Source organism: Phyllobates terribilis, unplaced genomic scaffold (assembly GCF_046119375.1).
Source record: "Phyllobates terribilis strain yellow unplaced genomic scaffold, ASM4611937v1 Scaffold_636__1_contigs__length_917067, whole genome shotgun sequence".
Taxonomy (NCBI): domain Eukaryota; kingdom Metazoa; phylum Chordata; class Amphibia; order Anura; family Dendrobatidae; genus Phyllobates; species Phyllobates terribilis.
The window spans coordinates 590,035-613,537 of record NW_027363396.1 but is presented as its reverse complement, the minus strand read 5'-3'; the positions used below and the strand labels follow the sequence as shown (position 1 = coordinate 613,537).

General features: G+C 44.2%; 11 non-coding genes across 11 annotated transcripts; all 11 read right to left on the bottom strand.

Moving 5' to 3' along the window:
- Positions 1 to 4,843: 4,843 nt before the first annotated feature.
- On the bottom strand, positions 4,844 to 5,035 carry LOC141234557 (U2 spliceosomal RNA). The gene has a single exon (XR_012300526.1). It is a non-coding gene; the product is annotated as a U2 spliceosomal RNA (small nuclear RNA).
- A 6,169-nt stretch (positions 5,036 to 11,204) lies between these two features.
- LOC141234323 (U2 spliceosomal RNA) lies at positions 11,205 to 11,395 on the bottom strand. Its single transcript, XR_012300304.1, has one exon. It is a non-coding gene; the product is annotated as a U2 spliceosomal RNA (small nuclear RNA).
- A 1,115-nt stretch (positions 11,396 to 12,510) lies between these two features.
- Positions 12,511 to 12,701, bottom strand: LOC141234322 (U2 spliceosomal RNA). Its single transcript, XR_012300303.1, has one exon. It is a non-coding gene; the product is annotated as a U2 spliceosomal RNA (small nuclear RNA).
- A 1,111-nt stretch (positions 12,702 to 13,812) lies between these two features.
- On the bottom strand, positions 13,813 to 14,003 carry LOC141234321 (U2 spliceosomal RNA). The gene has a single exon (XR_012300302.1). It is a non-coding gene; the product is annotated as a U2 spliceosomal RNA (small nuclear RNA).
- Positions 14,004 to 15,118: 1,115 nt separating this feature from the next.
- Positions 15,119 to 15,309, bottom strand: LOC141234503 (U2 spliceosomal RNA). Its single transcript, XR_012300481.1, has one exon. It is a non-coding gene; the product is annotated as a U2 spliceosomal RNA (small nuclear RNA).
- Positions 15,310 to 16,424: 1,115 nt separating this feature from the next.
- On the bottom strand, positions 16,425 to 16,615 carry LOC141234320 (U2 spliceosomal RNA). The gene has a single exon (XR_012300301.1). It is a non-coding gene; the product is annotated as a U2 spliceosomal RNA (small nuclear RNA).
- Positions 16,616 to 17,730: 1,115 nt separating this feature from the next.
- LOC141234319 (U2 spliceosomal RNA) lies at positions 17,731 to 17,921 on the bottom strand. Its single transcript, XR_012300300.1, has one exon. It is a non-coding gene; the product is annotated as a U2 spliceosomal RNA (small nuclear RNA).
- Positions 17,922 to 19,036: 1,115 nt separating this feature from the next.
- LOC141234317 (U2 spliceosomal RNA) lies at positions 19,037 to 19,227 on the bottom strand. Its single transcript, XR_012300298.1, has one exon. It is a non-coding gene; the product is annotated as a U2 spliceosomal RNA (small nuclear RNA).
- A 1,115-nt stretch (positions 19,228 to 20,342) lies between these two features.
- On the bottom strand, positions 20,343 to 20,533 carry LOC141234457 (U2 spliceosomal RNA). The gene has a single exon (XR_012300437.1). It is a non-coding gene; the product is annotated as a U2 spliceosomal RNA (small nuclear RNA).
- Positions 20,534 to 21,648: 1,115 nt separating this feature from the next.
- Positions 21,649 to 21,839, bottom strand: LOC141234227 (U2 spliceosomal RNA). The gene has a single exon (XR_012300210.1). It is a non-coding gene; the product is annotated as a U2 spliceosomal RNA (small nuclear RNA).
- Positions 21,840 to 22,954: 1,115 nt separating this feature from the next.
- LOC141234316 (U2 spliceosomal RNA) lies at positions 22,955 to 23,145 on the bottom strand. Its single transcript, XR_012300297.1, has one exon. It is a non-coding gene; the product is annotated as a U2 spliceosomal RNA (small nuclear RNA).
- Between the last annotated feature and the right edge of the window lie 358 nt (positions 23,146 to 23,503).

The following is a 23,503-nucleotide window of genomic DNA, read 5'->3' as shown; positions in this document are numbered from 1 at the left end:
TCCATGTTTCACCCCTGACCGTAAAAATACCTCTTGTGTCTTAAAACCATTCACTAAAATCTTACTTGTACAATCCTTGTAAAATGCTTTAAGCGATAGTAAAAACCCTTCTGGTATGCCCATTTTCTCTAAAACTTTAAAAAGATAAAAGTGTGAGACACGGTCAAATGCTTTTTCAAAATCAATAGATAAAATCGCCATTTTCCCCTTTCTGTCTTTTACATCCTCAATACAGTCTTTCACTAAATTCAGATTGTCCCATATACTGCGCCCCGGCACCCCACACACTTGATTAGAATGAATAACTTTGCTGATGACTTCTTTTAGACGATTTGCACAAATTTTAGCCATTATTTTATAGTCACAATTTAAAAGTGTTATTGGTCTCCAGTTTTCTAATTTTGATTTATCACCTTTTTTGTATAGGAGGGAGACTTCACCTTTCTTCCAGGAATTTAATTATACCTTATTATTAAAAACCTCAGTAAACAAATAAAACAAATCATCTTTTAAAATATCATAAAAACATACATAAAATTCTATTGGGATGCCGTCAGGACCAGGGACCTTTCCAGTTTTAAAACTTTTAATAGTTTTTAACACTTCTTGTTCCGTTAAAACTTGGGATAAAAACTCTTGGGATGCGGGATCTAAAACAGCTGTTAGTCCTTGCAGCGAATCATCCATTAATTTATTATCTATATTTTTTCCATTAAAAAGATTAGAAAAAAAAACCTCAACTTTACCCAGCATATTTTTTATATTATTCTCACCATCTATATGGTCAATTATCACTTTTTCTTTTTTATTTTTCCTAAAAAAATATCTGGAACACTTTTCATTTTCTTCTATATGTTGTACTCTAGAACGAAAAATTATCTCTTTTCCTTTTTGTTCTAGCCATTTTGAAATCTCTTCTTTTAAGTTTGAAATATCAACTTGTACATCTATCCCATTGTCTCTGAGCTTAAATAATGTTTGTAGGCGGGTATTTAAAATTCTATATTCTTCATATTTTTCTTTGGCTCTACATATACTCTTTTTAATAAAAAAGTCTTTTATTTTTACTTTCATTCTATCCCACCATACACTCATAGTCTCATTTGTTTTTTTCCCTTTTCTACATTTCCTATAAAACTCAATAAAATCTGATAAAATCTGCGGGTCGGTTAAAAGGGATACGTTCATTTTCCAGCTTTTCTTACCACATTTTTTGTTGTCATTTACTTTTATGGTAAAGGATAAAAGTTTATGGTCTGAAAATATATTAGCTAAAACTTCACATTTGGCAGGTATTGTTTTATCTGAACCAAAAATAAAATCAATCCTAGAGCTACAATTAGCATTGCTCCAAGTGAAACCGGCGTCCTCTGGGCTGTCACTATGACACTCTTTATATATGTCTATCAATTTAGCATCTTTGACTATATCATGTAGCATACCTGAGGTTTTATCGTAGTTCCTGCTTACAGAGCTGGAGCGCCGGTTTTCACCTTTTAAAACACAATTAAAATCCCCTGCTAAGATAAAAGGTTCAGACTTATTAATAAATAATGGTAAAAGATCAAGCATTTCGGCTCTTTCATTTTTCTCTGGGGATCCATAAAAATTTAAAAACTGCCATCTAATACCATCAATAAAAGCTTTTACTAATAAAATACGACCTGGTAAAATTTCCTGAATAAAATCAATTAAAACGTTCCCTTTAAAAAGTATGGCTACACCCGCTGATCCTGCAGCATTCGATCCGGACCAGACAGATGGCCCACACTTCCACTCATCTTTATATTTTTGATATGACATTTCATGTGGGATATTACATTCTTGCAGAAAAAATACAGATGCAGTAAAACACGTAAAAAAATTAAAAAGAGCAGTTCTTCTCGTGTTAGATTTTATGCCTCTCACGTTGAGGGAAATACCTTTCAGTTCAGCCATCATTAGAAAATGTAGAAATTTTACTTAGGTAACTAAGAGCAACGGATTTTCCAGTCCGATGAACCTGATCAGACCACTGGGCTTGCGCCTCCCTCCTCATCTGATAATATCGTCACGAGAGTCTCCGTGGAGGAGGAAAGATTACCACATTTATATAAACCCGACGCTACACTGGCATAGCTCGGAGGGCTGGCTGGCAGAACCCGCTGGGTCTCCATTGGCTGGCCATGCAGTTCCTCATCAGGTGGGTCCCCGAGGGGTTCCGCCGCCCCTGTTTGACCTGTAGAAGGTCGTCCTATAGGAGGAGGTTGCGCACAAGGCAGAGCCTCTGACTCTTCAGAGGCAGCAAGATCCCGGTCCCCACCTGTAGCAGCGGAGACCGAAACCCCTGAGGGTCCAGCGTCCACGTCCCCTTCTGGAGAAGTGTCCATCTGTTCACCTCCTGCTGCCTCCTCCGAACCACCCTTTTTCTTTTTCTTAGGACCCACCTTTATCCACTCAGCGCCCTCAGCACTAGGAGACCCAGACTGGGCATGGGCTTCTGTGTCGGCCTTTTGCCGGTCCCTTTTGACCTTACCAGTAGTGCCCTTCTGCTCCTTCTCAGCCCTCCTTTTAGACTCCCGCAGGTCCTGCAGCCAGGTTTTGGGATTTGGTATTTTACCTGTCATAGACTCTGGAGACACTTCACTATTTGGTACGCCCTTATTGTCTCCAGAGGCTCCAGGTTGTTGTTCCTCCTCCTGAGGGGTGGTCTGATCTTTTGGTCCTTGGTCGGACGTCTTGGACTTCCCCTTTTGCTCATCTTCCCGAAATCTGTGAGGGCAAGAAAAATAAAAGTGACCTGGAGTCTGGCAAAAACTGCATTTCTTTTCCTTAGGGCATTCTTTTGTCTCATGTTCTTCACTAGCACAATTTCTACATGATACATGACAGTTTTCTTTTGAATGACCATAGCGCCCACAATTTCTGCAATATACTGGCATCCCAGAAAAGAAGAAATCCCCATTTGTTTGCCCAATTTTGAAACGGGCAGGGGGGAGCCGTATACCACCTGGTGTATTTGGATCTCTTGTACACTTCACAAGGAATTTCCACTTAGATGTCCATATGTTATATTTGTTTAATATCTTCCCAATACATTTAACACTTTTAAAATAAATTGCTAGAAATGACATTACTTCTGGAGCAGAAACAAAGGGCGAAAATATTTTTACAATAACCAGTCTTACCTCATCCAGGACGTGCTCAACAATTTGTATCCCTTTCAAAACAGGACTATTTTCAACTTTTTTTAACTTTTCTAGTACATCTCTAAAAATACCTTCTCCGGTGAATGTGATGTCATAGTCACCTCTTCTGGGATAATCCTGGATGGAGAGAATTTCATTCCTTTGTACGCCAAGAAGGTTCCTGAGCACGTCCTGGACTACATACCCTAATTTCCTCATATCCGAGCCACCCGCCGTGAAGTGAACTCGGATAGAGTTTTTTAGCCTCGCATAAAGAGGCACGAGGTTAGGGTCAACCTCCATGGAAAAACGCAACAAGGTTGCAAATTGCAGCCGCTTGCAATCTGCGCTCCCAGTGTTCTTGCAGCGAAAAACACCTGGAAGCTGGGGGATCGCAACTCGTTACCCTGGGACTAAGCCCTCTCCCTAATAGCAGCAAGCAGGCTAAGTCCACCAAAGTGGACGATCCTGCCAGGCCAAGGAGAGGGGTACCCGAGTGCCCTTCAACCACAATCTCCTGCAATAAAGCACTTGATCTTAGCCAAAAGGCCGAGAAGCGATAACCAGAATTGGTTTCAAACTACGGAGCCACCCAAGGATCCTGAAAAGTCCATTTGTGGAGATGAGCTCCTGGACTCCCGTTAAGAAGACATGTTGTCAACCTCTAGATCCCTTACATGCCTGCACTTTTCGGCTTGCTGCTGCTGCAATCCACGCGTTTTAGATCTGCATAACTCCACCTCTTTAAACACAGCACCTTCACCCCCTGCTGTTCCCACCCGCCTCAACACCGTTGGAAGGGAGGAGAACCAATTAAGGCGGGGGGTGGGGTGGAACGAGCAGCTGTCTACCCTTAGCAGGAGGGCTCCTGATTACATACCTCTCCTGCTGCTGCTGCTGCTGGCTGTCCAGCAGCAGACTGAAGGTGGCTGCTGCTGTGCACAGGTATATAAAGGCTCAGAGCCTATTATGACACGCGCAGCCAGCGTTCCATTGCCACATTCCATCTACTGCAGGCAGGATACCTGGCTGGCTGAATGTCGCTGAGAAGCTCACAGAGACCGCCATAAGCAACAGTTTAACAGAATGCCACAGACTAATCAACCAAACTTTTTGGGTTGGGTTCTCTTTTATAGTCTGCAGGCATTAAATGAAAGAAGTCAGTGTTCCAGCAGAAGGAGACAACGTTTCAGAAAAGGCATTGTAGCAAACCAAAAAAGAAATTTTAAGCGCAGCAGAGTAACCAGCGCACATACCTGTTAGCTCAGGTGAGTTTAAAAGGCTGCTGTTGATAACAAGGGCATTTGCTAAATAGATGGTGTGTGTGCAACAATATACTGAAAGGTCAATTATATTGTGCAGCTTATCTCACCACCTGTAGTTATTTAGGTGAAAGCTCCAAAATGCTTGCCTAATATGTCTGTTTATCCAAAAGGAAGTAAAAAGGGAGAGCTAGAAAGATAGCATTGCATCACAATACATGGCAATGCAATGCACAGTTGCTGAAGTTGAACCAAAATGAGCTTGTAATCTGGCTTCTGCAAATTTGAACATGAAAAATCCAATGAGGAGAAGAAAAGCAAAGCCAAAGAGTCCATCCCAAAATCCGACAAACAAGCAAAATGAACAAAAAACATTGAATTCAATTCTTTCTGATTTTAGAAACTGCATTAAAGAAGGGGTGCACCGGTCCTGGAGATACTGCAATACCAGGTCAATGCGTGGAGTGGACAGAGCAAGCTCTTTTTCCATCTCCCTGTTCTAAAAATCCATTTAATATATGGTCCCCAGATAGGGGACGTATCAGATATTAAACTGATAAGAACAGATCAGGTTTCAACATATTTTATTATGTGCGTAAAAGATTTTTTACAATCAAAAACAGCAACACAAATACATTAATAAAACACAGAATTCCACCCATAAAAACCCCATATACGATTAGCATCCCTCCTCCCAATACATTTGACATCCCTCAAGTAATAAATATACATCTGACTAAAAGCAATTTTAAGACAATCCTTCACAGAAATAGCATCACGTTTAAAAAGTAAAATATTGCGTGCCTTCCAAAGGGCGTCTTTAAAACAGTTAATCATGCACCAACATATACAATACTGTTGAGGGGTCGGACATTTAAAAAGGCCATATAAAACATATTCATGGTTAAAATCTCTTAAACCGCAAGTCCATTTTAAAAGAATCCCAACTTTGTGCCAAAGTTCCTGTGCAAACGGGCAATTCCACATAAGGTGCAAGGTGGTTTCGTCATTAACACATGAGTCTCTGGGGCATTTGGCTCTGGCCACCAGGCCTCTCCTGTGGTGAAACTCTCTGGTGGGGAGGCACTGGTGGACCACCATCCATGCGATGTCCTTATGTCCATTTGCTAAAAATTTTCCGAAGACATTCTTCCAAACTTGCTTCGACCTCTCTTCTGAGAAATTTACTATGGGGGTCACATCTTCATTCCTCCTCAGAAAAGATAAAAGCTTCTTGCGGTCTTTAAAAATGTCCATTTTAAAATCACCAAGGCTATAAAATCGAACAGTCTTTTCTAAGATTGCTTAGTGTTTGGGGGGGCATAGTAAAACAGGGGAATTCAACGACAACTTAAACCATCTTTTAAAAATCATCCCACAAGTATATTTTAAAAAATAACTTAGCGCACTATTACCATTAAAATGTTTGAAACAAAAGCAGAAATAATTTAAATACAAATAAATATGTAAGTCGGGGACATCCCTTCCGCCGTTCATTTTATTCTTCCTCATTATTTCTCGCCTTAATTTTTCCATTTTGGAGTTCCATAAAAACATAAAGATCATCCTAGTCATTTTTTTAATTAAAACATCAGAGGGGGGGTACACCATAGCTATATACAGTATGAGGGGTAACAACACTGATTTTATAATTAAAATTTTCCCCTCCATTGTTAGGGACCTCAAACCCCAAAATGATATTTTCTTTGACATTTTTTCTATGACATTCTCCCAGCTTTGAGTTCCCACATTCTCCTCGTTAAAAACAACTCCAAGAATTTTTACGTTGTCTCGTTTTATAGTGAGCTGCGGGAGTTGGGCGGTGTCCCAGGATCCCAAAGTCAGACATTCAGATTTATTTAAATTAAGTTTAAACCCGGATGCCTGGGAAAAAAATTCAATGCGCAACACCGCCCTCCGGAGGGAAGCAGGGTCCACGCACACAACCGTCACGTCATCCATGTAGCCAAAGACTCTCACATCACTGCCACCTCCGCCAGGAACAGGAACCCCTCTAATCACTTTGTCTTTCCTTATTGCGCTCAGCAGGGGCTCCATGGCGCAGATGAACAGGATGGGCGACAAGGGGCATCCCTGCTTCACTCCGGACTCAAGGGGAACTCCATCTGTTAAAAAGCCATTAAGAGAAATTTGACTAAAACAATTTTTATATAAAATCTTAATACAATTTAAAAGCATATTAGGGATACCCATTCTTTTTAAAACTCTAAAAAGAAATCTATGAGAGACTCTATCGAAAGCTTTTTCAAAATCTAGGGCTAAAAGAGCTACATTTTGACCCCGGTCTCTGGAATACCAAATTACATCCCTTAATACGTTTAAAACCTCTGAAATACTTCTGCCTGGTACACTACAAACCTGCTCAGGCAGGATTAGTTTGGCAATGACATTCCTGAGCCGGTTTGCAACCACCTTAGCAAGTACCTTGTAATCAACGTTTAGGAGAGTTATGGGTCTCCAATTCGCTAGAGCACTGCGATCACCTTTTTTATATATCAAAGACACCACTCCTCTCCTCACGAAAATGGCAACTGTTCACAAATAAAAACTTCTTTAAAAAGCATAAAAAGGTCCTCTTTTAAAATGTCCCAAAAAGTAAGATAAAACTCTACAGGTAGTCCATCACACCCAGGTGCTTTGCCCTTAGAGAAACTTTTAAAAACATAAAATAATTCCTCTAAAACAATATCGCGTTCTAAAAACTCCTGGTCTGTAAAATTTAACTTAAAATCGAGATCATTAAGAGCATCAGATAAAAAGGACTCATCTATACACTTTTTACTAAAAAGATGCTTATAAAAGTTAAAAGTAGCATTCAACATTCCCTGCATAGATGTTTCACCCTCTAGATTTGTGATCACTTCTCTTTTATCCATGACTTTTTTGAAGAAGAAGCGAGAGCACTTCTCCCCCTCCTCCAAGTGCTGCACTCTAGAGTTAAAAATAATCTCTTTCCCCTTTGTGTCTATGCAGTTCTGAATTTCAGTTTTTAGGCTAGCAATATCATCTCCCACCTCCACCCCTAGCTCTTTGAATTTAAAAAGTGTTTGTAGTTTGGTGTTAAGATCACTAAAACATCTTTTTTTCTCTCTAGCTTTACGTCTCCCTGCTTTTATAAAAAACATTCTGACTTTTTTTTTCAAATTTTCCCACCAGGTTACCATAGGGGCATCAGAAGGTTTTTGTCGCCGCCAGGCTTGATAGGCTTTACCAAAGTCTTGTCGAATCAGAGGGTCCTCCAGCAGGTAAGTACTTAGACGCCAGAGGCCCCTGTTGACCCTCTGTTCATCCCGGTATTCTAGGTGCACCTCCAAGCCCTTATGGTCAGAAAATATATTTGATGTTAAAACACATTTTACAGGGTTAAAATCATCTGATAGGAAAATAAAATCGATCCTGGAGGACACCCCTCTTCCGGACCACGTATAACCAGGGTCCGTCGGCAGGAGTGACCTCCACGCATCGCATAATTTAAAATCAGTTATAAAATCTTTCAATAGATGACATGACTTATCCAATTTGCGTACAGGGTCACCCCCCGCTCGTTGTTCACTAGCACAAAGACAATTAAAATCACCCCCTACGATCAGGGGAGATGACCCAGTACAGTACAATGGCAATATCCCAAATAAATTAATTCTCTCTTGCTTATCAGGGGAAGCATAAACATTCATTACACGTAGGGTAAAACCATTAAATTTAAAATGCACTAAAACCACTCTGCCTGGTACTATTTCTGTGACAGTATTTATAGCAATATTTCTCCCACGACAGAGGAAGCCCACCCCCGCTGACTTGTTGTCATTGGAGCCAGACCAGATGGAGGGCCCCAGTCTCCAATCTGTCTTGATGTCATTATAATTTAGTGCATGTTGTATCCCGCATTCCTGTAATAAACATATGTCAAAGTCAGTGGTTTCTAAGTACTTAAATAGAGCAGCCCTACGAACTGGGCTCTTTAATGACCTCACATTCAGTGAGACAAGTCTTAATGTGGGCATTCATAGGTCAATGTGGTGGATCTTCCATGAGGACACCTGACTCAAAGCCCTGTATGCCAAATTGCTCCAGGACATCCGGGCTAGAGGACCCAAATGACTCGATATTCTGTGAGCCGGCGGTTGCCCCCTCGTAGGTCACGGTTCCCAGCCACATTCCAGGAGACTCTGGGGCTTCGACATTCCGTCTCTTTTTCGGGGCAGACTCCACTAGGTCACTGGTGCAGTCCTCCTCTTCCTCCACCTCCTCCAGGGGGAGAGACTGGTCCATCAGGATAAGATCACCAACACAGATTCCCTGATGTTCGCCACCTAGAAGCAAAGCCCCCTCATCTGGCTGGCTAATCGCCCTGGAAGATCCTGAAGCCATCGCTGCGTGGTCCCCTGTAGCCAACCGCACAGGGGCACCACCCTCCAGCCCAACAGGATCAGTATCGGGAACCATCGACACGGAGGATACCCTCCCAGAAGGAGGACCCCTCCGCTCCGGTCCATGCGAGGTCCGCCCATCGTTAAGGGACTTCGATGCAGGGGCCGCCCCAGAGGGGCCTCCGGCTCCCTGCTCCATCCCAGCCTTCTCGCCCTTCGAACCGCCCTCCGACGCCGGCCCGCCAGTGAAGACCGGCGGGCGCATCGGCTCAGCTGCAGAAGATGCAGCTTCTGCGTAAGTCCTGGTCCTGGTCCTGTTGGGGCATCCTCGGAACATGTGCCCCGCCTCACCACAAAGATTGCATTTCCTCCCAGCAGGACAGTCCTTCATTAAATGTCCGTAACAGCTGCAATTATTGCAGCGGTCTACTTTCCTGCCCGTGCAGGACGTTTGGGTATGACCCATTTGTCCACAGTTCCTGCAACATACCGGCATTCCAGGGTAAAATAAGTAGCCTCTGCTCTTACCGATCACAAATGTTGAGGGAGGGTGTAGCATTCCTCCCACTCCACTTGGGTCCCTCTTTAGACGGGCCATGTACCTCCTCTTGCCGCACCAGAAGCCTACCGCGTTCTTCACAGTGCCCAGGTATCTCAGATCATCACAATAACGGATAAGGTAGGTCGAGATGTCTGCAGCCTCCACAAAGGGGTTCGGGAAATGCACCACGATAGGGATCTCGTCATAGGCATACAAGAGACAAAAGGTTAGTCCATCCAATTCATCTAAGTAGTTTTTCTCATTTACCTTTTGTACGAGTTGGTGACAGCATCCCTGGCTCTTGAAGGTGATGGTGTAAGTCCCCTTGTACTCATTGTCCTGGAAGCAGAATATGTCTTCCCGCCGAAACTCCAGAACTCCAAGCAGAATCCTATGGCAGATGTAGTCCAAGTTCTTCTCCGTCCTCGATCCTGCTCCAACTTCAATCCTCACGGTGTTCCGCATCCGGGCATCACCCGATGAATATGTGAGCGTTGCCGGCATCCTTCACTCAGGAACGTACCGACTCTTCTCTCTGAAAGGCGCAAGCCTTCATGGGATCCCTTCCCATTGCTCCCGGACTAATCCTTCCTCCCAATAGCAGCAGGGGGGTTAAGTCCCTCCGAAGAGGAACGATCCCCCCAGGCCGAGAGAAAGGGTACCAAGAGCACCTCACAGGCAAGACCACACAGGTAAACCTGATAGATCGTGCCAAAAGGCCGAGAAGCGATAACCAGAATTGGTTTCAAACTACGGAGCCACCCAAGGATCCTGAAAAGTCCATTTGTGGAGATGAGCTCCTGGACTCCCGTTAAGAAGACATGTTGTCAACCTCTAGATCCCTTACATGCCTGCACTTTTCGGCTTGCTGCTGCTGCAATCCACGCGTTTTAGATCTGCATAACTCCACCTCTTTAAACACAGCACCTTCACCCCCTGCTGTTCCCACCCGCCTCAACACCGTTGGAAGGGAGGAGAACCAATTAAGGCGGGGGGTGGGGTGGAACGAGCAGCTGTCTACCCTTAGCAGGAGGGCTCCTGATTACATACCTCTCCTGCTGCTGCTGCTGCTGGCTGTCCAGCAGCAGACTGAAGGTGGCTGCTGCTGTGCACAGGTATATAAAGGCTCAGAGCCTATTATGACACGCGCAGCCAGCGTTCCATTGCCACATTCCATCTACTGCAGGCAGGATACCTGGCTGGCTGAATGTCGCTGAGAAGCTCACAGAGACCGCCATAAGCAACAGTTTAACAGAATGCCACAGACTAATCAACCAAACTTTTTGGGTTGGGTTCTCTTTTATAGTCTGCAGGCATTAAATGAAAGAAGTCAGTGTTCCAGCAGAAGGAGACAACGTTTCAGAAAAGGCATTGTAGCAAACCAAAAAAGAAATTTTAAGCGCAGCAGAGTAACCAGCGCACATACCTGTTAGCTCAGGTGAGTTTAAAAGGCTGCTGTTTATAACAAGGGCATTTGCTAAATAGATGGTGTGTGTGCAACAATATACTGAAAGGTCAATTATATTGTGCAGCTTATCTCACCACCTGTAGTTATTTAGGTGAAAGCTCCAAAATGCTTGCCTAATATGTCTGTTTATCCAAAAGGAAGTAAAAAGGGAGAGCTAGAAAGATAGCATTGCATCACATTACATGGCAATGCAATGCACAGTTGCTGAAGTTGAACCAAAATGAGCTTGTAATCTGGCTTCTGCAACTTTGAACATGAAAAATCCAATGAGGAGAAGAAAAGCAAAGCCAAAGAGTCCATCCCAAAATCCGACAAACAAGCAAAATGAACAAAAAACATTGAATTCAATTCTTTCTGATTTTAGAAACTGCATTAAAGAAGGGGTGCACCGGTCCTGGAGATACTGCAATACCAGGTCAATGCGTGGAGTGGACAGAGCAAGCTCTTTTTCCATCTCCCTGTTCTAAAAATCCATTTAATATATGGTCCCCAGATAGGGGACGTATCAGATATTAAACTGATAAGAACAGATACTACACTTGATCTTAGCCAAAAGGCCGAGAAGCGATAACCAGAATTGGTTTCAAACTACGGAGCCACCCAAGGATCCTGAAAAGTCCATTTGTGGAGATGAGCTCCTGGACTCCCGTTAAGAAGACATGTTGTCAACCTCTAGATCCCTTACATGCCTGCACTTTTCGGCTTGCTGCTGCTGCAATCCACGCGTTTTAGATCTGCATAACTCCACCTCTTTAAACACAGCACCTTCACCCCCTGCTGTTCCCACCCGCCTCAACACCGTTGGAAGGGAGGAGAACCAATTAAGGCGGGGGGTGGGGTGGAACGAGCAGCTGTCTACCCTTAGCAGGAGGGCTCCTGATTACATACCTCTCCTGCTGCTGCTGCTGCTGGCTGTCCAGCAGCAGACTGAAGGTGGCTGCTGCTGTGCACAGGTATATAAAGGCTCAGAGCCTATTATGACACGCGCAGCCAGCGTTCCATTGCCACATTCCATCTACTGCAGGCAGGATACCTGGCTGGCTGAATGTCGCTGAGAAGCTCACAGAGACCGCCATAAGCAACAGTTTAACAGAATGCCACAGACTAATCAACCAAACTTTTTGGGTTGGGTTCTCTTTTATAGTCTGCAGGCATTAAATGAAAGAAGTCAGTGTTCCAGCAGAAGGAGACAACGTTTCAGAAAAGGCATTGTAGCAAACCAAAAAAGAAATTTTAAGCGCAGCAGAGTAACCAGCGCACATACCTGTTAGCTCAGGTGAGTTTAAAAGGCTGCTGTTGATAACAAGGGCATTTGCTAAATAGATGGTGTGTGTGCAACAATATACTGAAAGGTCAATTATATTGTGCAGCTTATCTCACCACCTGTAGTTATTTAGGTGAAAGCTCCAAAATGCTTGCCTAATATGTCTGTTTATCCAAAAGGAAGTAAAAAGGGAGAGCTAGAAAGATAGCATTGCATCACATTACATGGCAATGCAATGCACAGTTGCTGAAGTTGAACCAAAATGAGCTTGTAATCTGGCTTCTGCAACTTTGAACATGAAAAATCCAATGAGGAGAAGAAAAGCAAAGCCAAAGAGTCCATCCCAAAATCCGACAAACAAGCAAAATGAACAAAAAACATTGAATTCAATTCTTTCTGATTTTAGAAACTGCATTAAAGAAGGGGTGCACCGGTCCTGGAGATACTGCAATACCAGGTCAATGCGTGGAGTGGACAGAGCAAGCTCTTTTTCCATCTCCCTGTTCTAAAAATCCATTTAATATATGGTCCCCAGATAGGGGACGTATCAGATATTAAACTGATAAGAACAGATACTACACTTGATCTTAGCCAAAAGGCCGAGAAGCGATAACCAGAATTGGTTTCAACTACGGAGCCACCCAAGGATCCTGAAAAGTCCATTTGTGGAGATGAGCTCCTGGACTCCCGTTAAGAAGACATGTTGTCAACCTCTAGATCCCTTACATGCCTGCACTTTTCGGCTTGCTGCTGCTGCAATCCACGCGTTTTAGATCTGCATAACTCCACCTCTTTAAACACAGCACCTTCACCCCCTGCTGTTCCCACCCGCCTCAACACCGTTGGAAGGGAGGAGAACCAATTAAGGCGGGGGGTGGGGTGGAACGAGCAGCTGTCTACCCTTAGCAGGAGGGCTCCTAATTACATACCTCTCCTGCTGCTGCTGCTGCTGGCTGTCCAGCAGCAAACTGAAGGTGGCTGCTGCTGTGCACAGGTATATAAAGGCTCAGAGCCTATTATGACACGCGCAGCCAGCGTTCCATTGCCACATTCCATCTACTGCAGGCAGGATACCTGGCTGGCTGAATGTCGCTGAGAAGCTCACAGAGACCGCCATAAGCAACAGTTTAACAGAATGCCACAGACTAATCAACCAAACTTTTTGGGTTGGGTTCTCTTTTATAGTCTGCAGGCATTAAATGAAAGAAGTCAGTGTTCCAGCAGAAGGAGACGTTTCAGAAAAGGCATTGTAGCAAACCAAAAAAGAAATTTTAAGCGCAGCAGAGTAACCAGCGCACATACCTGTTAGCTCAGGTGAGTTTAAAAGGCTGCTGTTGATAACAAGGGCATTTGCTAAATAGATGGTGTGTGTGCAACAATATACTGAAAGGTCAATTATATTGTGCAGCTTATCTCACCACCTGTAGTTATTTAGGTGAAAGCTCCAAAATGCTTGCCTAATATGTCTGTTTATCCAAAAGGAAGTAAAAAGGGAGAGCTAGAAAGATAGCATTGCATCACATTACATGGCAATGCAATGCACAGTTGCTGAAGTTGAACCAAAATGAGCTTGTAATCTGGCTTCTGCAACTTTGAACATGAAAAATCCAATGAGGAGAAGAAAAGCAAAGCCAAAGAGTCCATCCCAAAATCCGACAAACAAGCAAAATGAACAAAAAACATTGAATTCAATTCTTTCTGATTTTAGAAACTGCATTAAAGAAGGGGTGCACCGGTCCTGGAGATACTGCAATACCAGGTCAATGCGTGGAGTGGACAGAGCAAGCTCTTTTTCCATCTCCCTGTTCTAAAAATCCATTTAATATATGGTCCCCAGATAGGGGACGTATCAGATATTAAACTGATAAGAACAGATACTACACTTGATCTTAGCCAAAAGGCCGAGAAGCGATAACCAGAATTGGTTTCAAACTACGCAGCCACCCAAGGATCCTGAAAAGTCCATTTGTGGAGATGAGCTCCTGGACTCCCGTTAAGAAGACATGTTGTCAACCTCTAGATCCCTTACATGCCTGCACTTTTCGGCTTGCTGCTGCTGCAATCCACGCGTTTTAGATCTGCATAACTCCACCTCTTTAAACACAGCACCTTCACCCCCCGCTGTTCCCACCCGCCTCAACACCGTTGGAAGGGAGGAGAACCAATTAAGGCGGGGGGTGGGGTGGAACGAGCAGCTGTCTACCCTTAGCAGGAGGGCTCCTGATTACATACCTCTCCTGCTGCTGCTGCTGCTGGCTGTCCAGCAGCAGACTGAAGGTGGCTGCTGCTGTGCACAGGTATATAAAGGCTCAGAGCCTATTATGACACGCGCAGCCAGCGTTCCATTGCCACATTCCATCTACTGCAGGCAGGATACCTGGCTGGCTGAATGTCGCTGAGAAGCTCACAGAGACCGCCATAAGCAACAGTTTAACAGAATGCCACAGACTAATCAACCAAACTTTTTGGGTTGGGTTCTCTTTTATAGTCTGCAGGCATTAAATGAAAGAAGTCAGTGTTCCAGCAGAAGGAGACAACGTTTCAGAAAAGGCATTGTAGCAAACCAAAAAAGAAATTTTAAGCGCAGCAGAGTAACCAGCGCACATACCTGTTAGCTCAGGTGAGTTTAAAAGGCTGCTGTTGATAACAAGGGCATTTGCTAAATAGATGGTGTGTGTGCAACAATATACTGAAAGGTCAATTATATTGTGCAGCTTATCTCACCACCTGTAGTTATTTAGGTGAAAGCTCCAAAATGCTTGCCTAATATGTCTGTTTATCCAAAAGGAAGTAAAAAGAGAGAGCTAGAAAGATAGCATTGCATCACATTACATGGCAATGCAATGCACAGTTGCTGAAGTTGAACCAAAATGAGCTTGTAATCTGGCTTCTGCAACTTTGAACATGAAAAATCCAATGAGGAGAAGAAAAGCAAAGCCAAAGAGTCCATCCCAAAATCCGACAAACAAGCAAAATGAACAAAAAACATTGAATTCAATTCTTTCTGATTTTAGAAACTGCATTAAAGAAGGGGTGCACCGGTCCTGGAGATACTGCAATACCAGGTCAATACGTGGAGTGGACAGAGCAAGCTCTTTTTCCATCTCCCTGTTCTAAAAATCCATTTAATATATGGTCCCCAGATAGGGGACGTATCAGATATTAAAGTGATAAGAACAGATACTACACTTGATCTTAGCCAAAAGGCCGAGAAGCGATAACCAGAATTGGTTTCAAACTACGCAGCCACCCAAGGATCCTGAAAAGTCCATTTGTGGAGATGAGCTCCTGGACTCCCGTTAAGAAGACATGTTGTCAACCTCTAGATCCCTTACATGCCTGCACTTTTCGGCTTGCTGCTGCTGCAATCCACGCGTTTTAGATCTGCATAACTCCACCTCTTTAAACACAGCACCTTCACCCCCCGCTGTTCCCACCCGCCTCAACACCGTTGGAAGGGAGGAGAACCAATTAAGGCGGGGGGTGGGGTGGAACGAGCAGCTGTCTACCCTTAGCAGGAGGGCTCCTGATTACATACCTCTCCTGCTGCTGCTGCTGCTGGCTGTCCAGCAGCAGACTGAAGGTGGCTGCTGCTGTGCACAGGTATATAAAGGCTCAGAGCCTATTATGACACGCGCAGCCAGCGTTCCATTGCCACATTCCATCTACTGCAGGCAGGATACCTGGCTGGCTGAATGTCGCTGAGAAGCTCACAGAGACCGCCATAAGCAACAGTTTAACAGAATGCCACAGACTAATCAACCAAACTTTTTGGGTTGGGTTCTCTTTTATAGTCTGCAGGCATTAAATGAAAGAAGTCAGTGTTCCAGCAGAAGGAGACAACGTTTCAGAAAAGGCATTGTAGCAAACCAAAAAAGAAATTTTAAGCGCAGCAGAGTAACCAGCGCACATACCTGTTAGCTCAGGTGAGTTTAAAAGGCTGCTGTTGATAACAAGGGCATTTGCTAAATAGATGGTGTGTGTGCAACAATATACTGAAAGGTCAATTATATTGTGCAGCTTATCTCACCACCTGTAGTTATTTAGGTGAAAGCTCCAAAATGCTTGCCTAATATGTCTGTTTATCCAAAAGGAAGTAAAAAGGGAGAGCTAGAAAGATAGCATTGCATCACATTACATGGCAATGCAATGCACAGTTGCTGAAGTTGAACCAAAATGAGCTTGTAATCTGGCTTCTGCAACTTTGAACATGAAAAATCCAATGAGGAGAAGAAAAGCAAAGCCAAAGAGTCCATCCCAAAATCCGACAAACAAGCAAAATGAACAAAAAACATTGAATTCAATTCTTTCTGATTTTAGAAACTGCATTAAAGAAGGGGTGCACCGGTCCTGGAGATACTGCAATACCAGGTCAATGCGTGGAGTGGACAGAGCAAGCTCTTTTTCCATCTCCCTGTTCTAAAAATCCATTTAATATATGGTCCCCAGATAGGGGACGTATCAGATATTAAACTGATAAGAACAGATACTACACTTGATCTTAGCCAAAAGGCCGAGAAGCGATAACCAGAATTGGTTTCAAACTACGCAGCCACCCAAGGATCCTGAAAAGTCCATTTGTGGAGATGAGCTCCTGGACTCCCGTTAAGAAGACATGTTGTCAACCTCTAGATCCCTTACATGCCTGCACTTTTCGGCTTGCTGCTGCTGCAATCCACGCGTTTTAGATCTGCATAACTCCACCTCTTTAAACACAGCACCTTCACCCCCCGCTGTTCCCACCCGCCTCAACACCGTTGGAAGGGAGGAGAACCAATTAAGGCGGGGGGTGGGGTGGAACGAGCAGCTGTCTACCCTTAGCAGGAGGGCTCCTGATTACATACCTCTCCTGCTGCTGCTGCTGCTGGCTGTCCAGCAGCAGACTGAAGGTGGCTGCTGCTGTGCACAGGTATATAAAGGCTCAGAGCCTATTATGACACGCGCAGCCAGCGTTCCATTGCCACATTCCATCTACTGCAGGCAGGATACCTGGCTGGCTGAATGTCGCTGAGAAGCTCACAGAGACCGCCATAAGCAACAGTTTAACAGAATGCCACAGACTAATCAACCAAACTTTTTGGGTTGGGTTCTCTTTTATAGTCTGCAGGCATTAAATGAAAGAAGTCAGTGTTCCTGCAGAAGGAGACAACGTTTCAGAAAAGGCATTGTAGCAAACCAAAAAAGAAATTTTAAGCGCAGCAGAGTAACCAGCGCACATACCTGTTAGCTCAGGTGAGTTTAAAAGGCTGCTGTTGATAACAAGGGCATTTGCTAAATAGATGGTGTGTGTGCAACAATATACTGAAAGGTCAATTATATTGTGCAGCTTATCTCACCGCCTGTAGTTATTTAGGTGAAAGCTCCAAAATGCTTGCCTAATATGTCTGTTTATCCAAAAGGAAGTAAAAAGGGAGAGCTAGAAAGATAGCATTGCATCACATTACATGGCAATGCAATGCACAGTTGCTGAAGTTGAACCAAAATGAGCTTGTAATCTGGCTTCTGCAACTTTGAACATGAAAAATCCAATGAGGAGAAGAAAAGCAAAGCCAAAGAGTCCATCCCAAAATCCGACAAACAAGCAAAATGAACAAAAAACATTGAATTCAATTCTTTCTGATTTTAGAAACTGCATTAAAGAAGGGGTGCACCGGTCCTGGAGATACTGCAATACCAGGTCAATGCGTGGAGTGGACAGAGCAAGCTCTTTTTCCATCTCCCTGTTCTAAAAATCCATTTAATATATGGTCCCCAGATAGGGGACGTATCAGATATTAAACTGATAAGAACAGATACTACACTTGATCTTAGCCAAAAGGCCGAGAAGCGATAACCAGAATTGGTTTCAAACTACGGAGCCACCCAAGGATCCTGAAAAGTCCATTTGTGGAGATGAGCTCCTGGACTCCCGTTAAGAAGACATGTTGTCAACCTCTAGATCCCTTACATGCCTGCACTTTTCGGCTTGCTGCTGCTGCAATCCACGCGTTTTAGATCTGCATAACTCCACCTCTTTAAACACAGCACCTTCACCCCCTGCTGTTCCCACCCGCCTCAACACCGTTGGAAGGGAGGAGAACCAATTAAGGCGGGGGGTGGGGTGGAACGAGCAGCTGTCTACCCTTAGCAGGAGGGCTCCTGATTACATACCTCTCCTGCTGCTGCTGCTGCTGGCTGTCCAGCAGCAGACTGAAGGTGGCTGCTGCTGTGCACAGGTATATAAAGGCTCAGAGCCTATTATGACACGCGCAGCCAGCGTTCCATTGCCACATTCCATCTACTGCAGGCAGGATACCTGGCTGGCTGAATGTCGCTGAGAAGCTCACAGAGACCGCCATAAGCAACAGTTTAACAGAATGCCACAGACTAATCAACCAAACTTTTTGGGTTGGGTTCTCTTTTATAGTCTGCAGGCATTAAATGAAAGAAGTCAGTGTTCCAGCAGAAGGAGACAACGTTTCAGAAAAGGCATTGTAGCAAACCAAAAAAGAAATTTTAAGCGCAGCAGAGTAACCAGCGCACATACCTGTTAGCTCAGGTGAGTTTAAAAGGCTGCTGTTGATAACAAGGGCATTTGCTAAATAGATGGTGTGTGTGCAACAATATACTGAAAGGTCAATTATATTGTGCAGCTTATCTCACCACCTGTAGTTATTTAGGTGAAAGCTCCAAAATGCTTGCCTAATATGTCTGTTTATCCAAAAGGAAGTAAAAAGGGAGAGCTAGAAAGATAGCATTGCATCACATTACATGGCAATGCAATGCACAGTTGCTGAAGTTGAACCAAAATGAGCTTGTAATCTGGCTTCTGCAACTTTGAACATGAAAAATCCAATGAGGAGAAGAAAAGCAAAGCCAAAGAGTCCATCCCAAAATCCGACAAACAAGCAAAATGAACAAAAAACATTGAATTCAATTCTTTCTGATTTTAGAAACTGCATTAAAGAAGGGGTGCACCGGTCCTGGAGATACTGCAATACCAGGTCAATGCGTGGAGTGGACAGAGCAAGCTCTTTTTCCATCTCCCTGTTCTAAAAATCCATTTAATATATGGTCCCCAGATAGGGGACGTATCAGATATTAAACTGATAAGAACAGATACTACACTTGATCTTAGCCAAAAGGCCGAGAAGCGATAACCAGAATTGGTTTCAAACTACGGAGCCACCTAAGGATCCTGAAAAGTCCATTTGTGGAGATGAGCTCCTGGACTCCCGTTAAGAAGACATGTTGTCAACCTCTAGATCCCTTACATGCCTGCACTTTTCGGCTTGCTGCTGCTGCAATCCACGCGTTTTAGATCTGCATAACTCCACCTCTTTAAACACAGCACCTTCACCCCCTGCTGTTCCCACCCGCCTCAACACCGTTGGAAGGGAGGAGAACCAATTAAGGCGGGGGGTGGGGTGGAACGAGCAGCTGTCTACCCTTAGCAGGAGGGCTCCTGATTACATACCTCTCCTGCTGCTGCTGCTGCTGGCTGTCCAGCAGCAGACTGAAGGTGGCTGCTGCTGTGCACAGGTATATAAAGGCTCAGAGCCTATTATGACACGCGCAGCCAGCGTTCCATTGCCACATTCCATCTACTGCAGGCAGGATACCTGGCTGGCTGAATGTCGCTGAGAAGCTCACAGATACCGCCATAAGCAACAGTTTAACAGAATGCCACAGACTAATCAACCAAACTTTTTGGGTTGGGTTCTCTTTTATAGTCTGCAGGCATTAAATGAAAGAAGTCAGTGTCCCAGCAGAAGGAGACAACGTTTCAGAAAAGGCATTGTAGCAAACCAAAAAAGAAATTTTAAGCGCAGCAGAGTAACCAGCGCACATACCTGTTAGCTCAGGTGAGTTTAAAAGGCTGCTGTTGATAACAAGGGCATTTGCTAAATAGATGGTGTGTGTGCAACAATATACTGAAAGGTCAATTATATTGTGCAGCTTATCTCACCACCTGTAGTTATTTAGGTGAAAGCTCCAAAATGCTTGCCTAATATGTCTGTTTATCCAAAAGGAAGTAAAAAGGGAGAGCTAGAAAGATAGCATTGCATCACATTACATGGCAATGCAATGCACAGTTGCTGAAGTTGAACCAAAATGAGCTTGTAATCTGGCTTCTGCAACTTTGAACATGAAAAATCCAATGAGGAGAAGAAAAGCAAAGCCAAAGAGTCCATCCCAAAATCCGACAAACAAGCAAAATGAACAAAAAACATTGAATTCAATTCTTTCTGATTTTAGAAACTGCATTAAAGAAGGGGTGCACCGGTCCTGGAGATACTGCAATACCAGGTCAATGCGTGGAGTGGACAGAGCAAGCTCTTTTTCCATCTCCCTGTTCTAAAAATCCATTTAATATATGGTCCCCAGATAGGGGACGTATCAGATATTAAACTAATAAGAACAGATACTACACTTGATCTTAGCCAAAAGGCCGAGAAGCGATAACCAGAAATGGTTTCAAACTACGGAGCCACCCAAGGATCCTGAAAAGTCCATTTGTGGAGATGAGCTCCTGGACTCCCGTTAAGAAGACATGTTGTCAACCTCTAGATCCCTTACATGCCTGCACTTTTCGGCTTGCTGCTGCTGCAATCCACGCGTTTTAGATCTGCATAACTCCACCTCTTTAAACACAGCACCTTCACCCCCTGCTGTTCCCACCCGCCTCAACACCGTTGGAAGGGAGGAGAACCAATTAAGGCGGGGGGTGGGGTGGAACGAGCAGCTGTCTACCCTTAGCAGGAGGGCTCCTGATTACATACCTCTCCTGCTGCTGCTGCTGCTGGCTGTCCAGCAGCAGACTGAAGGTGGCTGCTGCTGTGCACAGGTATATAAAGGCTCAGAGCCTATTATGACACGCGCAGCCAGCGTTCCATTGCCACATTCCATCTACTGCAGGCAGGATACCTGGCTGGCTGAATGTCGCTGAGAAGCTCACAGAGACCGCCATAAGCAACAGTTTAACAGAATGCCACAGACTAATCAACCAAACTTTTTGGGTTGGGTTCTCTTTTATAGTCTGCAGGCATTAAATGAAAGAAGTCAGTGTCCCAGCAGAAGGAGACAACGTTTCAGAAAAGGCATTGTAGCAAACCAAAAAAGAAATTTTAAGCGCAGCAGAGTAACCAGCGCACATACCTGTTAGCTCAGGTGAGTTTAAAAGGCTGCTGTTGATAACAAGGGCATTTGCTAAATAGATGGTGTGTGTGCAACAATATACTGAAAGGTCAATTATATTGTGCAGCTTATCTCACCACCTGTAGTTATTTAGGTGAAAGCTCCAAAATGCTTGCCTAATATGTCTGTTTATCCAAAAGGAAGTAAAAAGGGAGAGCTAGAAAGATAGCATTGCATCACATTACATGGCAATGCAATGCACAGTTGCTGAAGTTGAACCAAAATGAGCTTGTAATCTGGCTTCTGCAACTTTGAACATGAAAAATCCAATGAGGAGAAGAAAAGCAAAGCCAAAGAGTCCATCCCAAAATCCGACAAACAAGCAAAATGAACAAAAAACATTGAATTCAATTCTTTCTGATTTTAGAAACTGCATTAAAGAAGGGGTGCACCGGTCCTGGAGATACTGCAATACCAGGTCAATGCGTGGAGTGGACAGAGCAAGCTCTTTTTCCATCTCCCTGTTCTAAAAATCCATTTAATATATGGTCCCCAGATAGGGGACATATCAGATATTAAACTGATAAGAACAGATACTACACTTGATCTTAGCCAAAAGGCCGAGAAGCGATAACCAGAATTGGTTTCAAACTACGGAGCCACCCAAGGATCCTGAAAAGTCCATTTGTGGAGATGAGCTCCTGGACTCCCGTTAAGAAGACATGTTGTCAACCTCTAGATCCCTTACATGCCTGCACTTTTCGGCTTGCTGCTGCTGCAATCCACGCGTTTTAGATCTGCATAACTCCACCTCTTTAAACACAGCACCTTCACCCCCTGCTGTTCCCACCCGCCTCAACACCGTTGGAAGGGAGGAGAACCAATTAAGGCGGGGGGTGGGGTGGAACGAGCAGCTGTCTACCCTTAGCAGGAGGGCTCCTGATTACATACCTCTCCTGCTGCTGCTGCTGCTGGCTGTCCAGCAGCAGACTGAAGGTGGCTGCTGCTGTGCACAGGTATATAAAGGCTCAGAGCCTATTATGACACGCGCAGCCAGCGTTCCATTGCCACATTCCATCTACTGCAGGCAGGATACCTGGCTGGCTGAATGTCGCTGAGAAGCTCACAGAGACCGCCATAAGCAACAGTTTAACAGAATGCCACAGACTAATCAACCAAACTTTTTGGGTTGGGTTCTCTTTTATAGTCTGCAGGCATTAAATGAAAGAAGTCAGTGTTCCAGCAGAAGGAGACAACGTTTCAGAAAAGGCATTGTAGCAAACCAAAAAAGAAATTTTAAGCGCAGCAGAGTAACCAGCGCACATACCTGTTAGCTCAGGTGAGTTTAAAAGGCTGCTGTTGATAACAAGGGCATTTGCTAAATAGATGGTGTGTGTGCAACAATATACTGAAAGGTCAATTATATTGTGCAGCTTATCTCACCGCCTGTAGTTATTTAGGTGAAAGCTCCAAAATGCTTGCCTAATATGTCTGTTTATCCAAAAGGAAGTAAAAAGGGAGAGCTAGAAAGATAGCATTGCATCACATTACATGGCAATGCAATGCACAGTTGCTGAAGTTGAACCAAAATGAGCTTGTAATCTGGCTTCTGCAACTTTGAACATGAAAAATCCAATGAGGAGAAGAAAAGCAAAGCCAAAGAGTCCATCCCAAAATCCGACAAACAAGCAAAATGAACAAAAAACATTGAATTCAATTCTTTCTGATTTTAGAAACTGCATTAAAGAAGGGGTGCACCGGTCCTGGAGATACTGCAATACCAGGTCAATGCGTGGAGTGGACAGAGCAAGCTCTTTTTCCATCTCCCTGTTCTAAAAATCCATTTAATATATGGTCCCCAGATAGGGGACGTATCAGATATTAAACTGATAAGAACAGATACTACACTTGATCTTAGCCAAAAGGCCGAGAAGCGATAACCAGAATTGGTTTCAAACTACGGAGCCACCCAAGGATCCTGAAAAGTCCATTTGTGGAGATGAGCTCCTGGACTCCCGTTAAGAAGACATGTTGTCAACCTCTAGATCCCTTACATGCCTGCACTTTTCGGCTTGCTGCTGCTGCAATCCACGCGTTTTAGATCTGCATAACTCCACCTCTTTAAACACAGCACCTTCACCCCCTGCTGTTCCCACCCGCCTCAACACCGTTGGAAGGGAGGAGAACCAATTAAGGCGGGGGGTGGGGTGGAACGAGCAGCTGTCTACCCTTAGCAGGAGGGCTCCTGATTACATACCTCTCCTGCTGCTGCTGCTGCTGGCTGTCCAGCAGCAGA